The sequence below is a fragment of the Tupaia chinensis genome, unplaced genomic scaffold, assembly GCF_000334495.1.
Source record: "Tupaia chinensis unplaced genomic scaffold, TupChi_1.0 Scaffold000601_1, whole genome shotgun sequence".
NCBI lineage: Eukaryota > Metazoa > Chordata > Mammalia > Scandentia > Tupaiidae > Tupaia > Tupaia belangeri.
Window position 1 is genome coordinate 780,957 of NW_006160119.1, and position 4,964 is coordinate 785,920.

Consider the following 4,964-nt stretch of genomic DNA (forward strand, 5'->3'; position numbering starts at 1 on the left):
CGGCATTCTTCACGTAAGTGTGGGGCCCGTGGCTACCGTTGGCGACACGGTAGGTGTCAAGTGTAGCAATTGCTCAGGAAGAGGGCACGCAGACACAGAGCACACCGTCATGCGTGGTGTCCTCTCCACACCCAGGGAGACTGTCCACGCCACGCTCACGTCCCGCCACACGAAATGCTCTCGCCGCTTTCGCCGTCGGTTTCCGTTTTGTGAAGCCGTGGTGGGTGCCTGCTTCTTGAAGTCCGTTCGAGATTCGCAGCCGATTAGACCTACTGAGTCAGCACGGGCATTCTAACAAGAGCCCACGTGGTTTGCGTGTACTTTGGAGTTTTCGAAGCACGGGTCGATTGGATATTGTTTCAGATCCTCACATTAACCCCTACACAGTCCGTAGATCAGAGAGGGAAATGAGGCAGGGAGGCTGGGTACTCTGCACACTATCACCCAGCCAGAAGCAGGGCTTGAACCCAGGTCTACCTCACTTTGCAGCTGAAGTTCATAATCAGCGTGTTTGGTCGCAAAAGCTATTGGTAATTTTAGTAGAGGTGTGCATCTTCCCATGTGTACACAGAAACAGATGTGTGTTTACATGTGTGTACACAGAAACACGTGCATGTGTTTACATGTGTGTGCATGGAAAACGCATGTGTACATAGAAGTGCACTGTGCATTGTGTGCATAGAAACACGTCGTTCTGAGGCCAGGTCAGTGTTTATTGAATTTTACTTGGTGAATACTGACATTCCCCCCACGGGAAGCCCCTGTAAGAGTGGTTTACATCAGTGACATGACCTGAGTGTGCGCCACCTTTCCAGTGTCTTCAGAGGAAGGTGAAGGAGCTCAGATGTTTGGTTAAGGTTTCTGTTTTTGGGTGACGCCAGTGTAAATAATAGTTACGTGTGAATCTCAGCCGACTCCCTGGTGTGGCTGCAGACCTGGCTGGTTAGCAGTGAGCAGCGACCAACTGACCTCTTAGACCAGGTTAATACAGAGAGCTGCTCGGGCCTCCAGTTTCTGTCCTGCCTCCGTGATCGTCACAACCGTATCACAAACCTGCTGCCTCGCACCACAGGAAACGAGATGCCCTAGTGACTGGATGGGCAGAGAAACCACGAGACCTTGATGGGAAAGACCCCGTCGTCTCCTGCCTGCTGGGGACTTTGGTCAGGAACTGAGGCATGTGTGCAGCTGGGGGCTGAATGAGCAGGTCCAGTTCAACAGAGCTTGAACGTCCGGCCCGATCTCACTGCTCTTCTCGTACAACGAGGGCAGAAAGCAATCGTCATTGTAAATCACTCTGTGGAAGTGACACTTCTTATACTTAACCTTGAGTTATTGACTGTGAAGGTAGCTTCAGTTTCAGCTCCGATTTCTGGAGGCCCAAATAGAGGGAATCCCTAGAGAGGTTTATATCACACAGGACTTTCTGTCAGAGAAAGTACTGACAAATTCCTTTCCACTGTGTCAGAAACCTCTCCAAACTTCCCCAAGACACAAACCCAGGAATTCTTTCCCTTCTTTCTGTTGCACACACAGATGCAGACACACACACACACACACACTGATAGCCTAGTATAATAGCATGTTCACATGTCACAAGACAAAAAGGAAGTAAAGGCCCTCGTAAGGATTCTCCATGTTAGCGTCTCAGAATTCTTGCAAAAGAGAGGAACAGGTAAATGGACTTAACACATCCACCAGACAGTAGAGGTTTCAGCTTAATCTGCAAGTCGACTCCAGAGCCAGCCAGTGGCTTAGTGGTTAAGGTAGCTGGATCCTGTATAAACCATGGCCTGGCCAGAGTCCCAGACCCAGCTGTTTGAAAAAGCCACCAGGTGTGGGTGCATGCATGCCCAAAATCCTGAAAGGAGAAATGGAAGGTTAAAAGAAAGTTGACAGAATTTGCAGGGACTAAGGCAATTCATAATAAATTCTGAAGACAGGATGGGCAGGTTGTCCCGAAATCAAGCCACCAAATTTCCACCCTCACTGTGATATGCCTGAATTTGCTGGGTGACCTGGGGCGGGCTGGGAACGTCCCATTTCTGGACTGCCTCCCATGCAAGACGCAGACGCTACAGCCAGGGTGACAGGTACACCTTTCAAAGCTTCGTCCCTTCAGAGTGTGGACCAGACAGACTCCTGGGAGTACTTTCATTCTCTCGAAACTGCAGGTTCAATATAGAAGTAAGGTATGACATCTCAGGAGTTACATGAAGAAGCAGCATAAATGATTCTTTTTAAAATTTTAACACAATTTAAGACCAACATTATCCCCCGCTGACCAAGAAAATCAAGCTTCTATAGCTCAGTAGAGCAATCTCCTCATATAAAGAAGGCAGCTCGACATTAAACAGGCAAGTGCCTGAAGAGGAAAGTGAGGACTGAAAAACCTCAGCAGCCCTTTGAGAGGCTCCTGGAAGAATGTAGTGCAGGCTGCTCGCCCGAAACCTGACAGGGCTCGGCGGTCTGTCGTCTGTGTGGGTGGATAGACAATAGGCAGGCAGAGATGGAATTTCAAGTCGGGCTCTGGAATTAATTTACGCTCACATCAAAGTCAGTGAGGTTGGTGTTCAAGAAGAAACACTTGAATAAAAACTGACAGAAGGCTTCGTTCCCTCTCCTGCAGACACAGAGGTTTTTAATCCCAGGAGCCGTAAAAACTCCTCCGAGCCTCCGACAGCCCAGGGCTTCCTCTGCCTGGTGCAGCCATTGCCATGAGGTGACCCATGAGTGGAACAGCTTGGGACAGGCATGAAGCTCTCAGAGCAGACAAGGAGGAGGGCTCCTCCCACGTAACCGGTCCTCAGACCTAGATGCAGCCCTGCCGGGTTGTTCTAGCCTTCGCTCCCTCTGCCTTGACTCCCTGAGCACAGGTTCTCCTTGCACATGCACCAACACGCACATGCATGCTTCACTGGTGCACACACACACACTCACACATGTGCCCTCCAAACTCTCTCACACATGTGCCCTCCAGATTCTCTCTCTCTCACACACTCACACACGTACCCTCCAAACTCTCTCACACACATGTGCCCTCCAAACTCTCTCTCTCACACACACACACACGTGCCCTCCAAACTCACACACACAGACGTGCGCACCCTTCACACATACATGCACGCCCTCCAAACTCACACAACTCACAAACACACACCCCCTCCAAACTCACACACATGCCCTCCAAACACACAGCTCATACACACACACCCCATTCAAGCTCACACACACACACACACATGCCCTCCAAACACACAGCTCACACGTTTGCCACTGGCTAGCTCTTCCAGTCTTAGACCACTCAAGGCCAAAGTGACACCCATCCCTGTGGCCAGCAGGGATGTCTTCTGTAAAAGGCTGACCTGTCTGCTGCCAAGGGAGCATAAAAACTGGCCAGTGTGGGCCCAGAGAGCCCAGTGCTGCCCGACGACGCTGAGGCTGCCTGGGACGCTAAGGCCCCTGACCCGAAGTCTCCCAGCACAGCCAGAAATCCTCCCGGTGCAGAACTGGCTGAGGCTGGGACTGGCTCAGAGCAGGAAGACCCTGTCGAAAGGGTCTCTCTCTCTCTCTCTCTCTCTCTCTCTCTCTGTGTCTCTCTTCTTCTTCTCTTTCTCTCTATCTTTCTCTCTCTTTCCATCCCCCTTCTCTTTCTCTCTCTCTCCCATGGAAGAAATTAAAAAGTAAGCTTTAAAAAATACTGGGGCCAGCAGGTGGCATGGTAGTTAAGGTCTCTGGATTCCCACATGGCCAACTGTGGTTCAAGTCTCAGACCTGGCAGCTTGCTTTCTCACTTTCTCTCTCTCTCTCTCTCTTCCTCTGTCTCTCTCTGATCAAATTAAAATAAATAAGTTAAGTAAAATAATCCTTTAAAAATACATTGACTAATTGAATATTTAAAAAAGAAACAGGACAATAACAAAAAAGAGAATGTGGGAATTAAATGTATTACTCGGAAGTGTGGGCTGCCGTGGTGCAGGAGTGGCTGCCGGAGGGTGACGTCAGAAACCAAGCAGCAGACTTCCTTCACAGAGTGCTTGGTGCAGGCTGAGAGGCAGGTTAGAAGGGAAACCCAGGGGCCAGCGGGCGGCATGGCGGTGACGGCAGCTGGATCCCACATGGCTGACTGCACAGTTCAAGTCCTGGACCTGGCAGCTTAAAAACTATGCTGGGTATGCGTGCATGCCCCAGATCCCAGAGGGAGAAACAGAGAGGGGCGTGGTGTGACTGTCCGTGGGGCGCGCACTCTCACTTCCCCTCTCTAGCTAAACAAGTAAATAGCTGAGAGGAAGGAAGGAAATCCTATCTGACAGATACTTTCATTTTTATGTTTTTTTTTTTTAGAGAGAGATTTTTGCTATAGGGCACATACAGTCACCAGAGAAACAGAAAGCAAGAAATCTCCCCCCTCCACACACCCGGCCCCTGAGGAGATAGCCACGCCGCAATCCCTTCTCCTCCATTCTCCTCTCGGGGTCTTGGGTACACACACACACATGCCCAGCGTGAGTTTAAGCCACTGGGTCTGGGACTCAAACTGTGGTCGACTATGTGGGAGTCCAGCAACACAGTCATTATGCCAACTGCTGGTCCCCCTTTTCTTTCTTTTATTTTTTAATTATAAAATAAATAAATAAATAAATAAATAAATAAATAGCTTTGCAGTTTTTCACTGATCACTGTATTTAAATTTCTGTAATAAAATTATTAGTATAAATTTAAAATTTTTACTTTCCAGAATTTCCTATGATGAAATATTCAAGCTATTTTTAAAATATTCCCTTCGTTGAGCTATTAATAGTGCATAATTTATCAAAATAACGTAATATATTAAATTTTTAGGACCTAATTATTGCCTATAAAAAGTCAAAAGTTATCAGAAGTTTTCTCTTGGTAAGATAGACAGTGGGTATTTTTCTGACTAGCTTCATAGTTACAGATGAGCGTGTGCAGTACAAGAATGG

The 4,964-nt window shown here is 48.4% G+C and overlaps 1 protein-coding gene across 3 annotated transcripts in view; it reads left to right on the forward strand.

Moving 5' to 3' along the window:
- CPNE4 (copine 4) overlaps window positions 1–4,964 on the forward strand; it is a 401,350-nt gene that overhangs the window by 369,183 nt on the left and 27,203 nt on the right. The gene's annotated exons all lie outside the window — the stretch shown is intronic.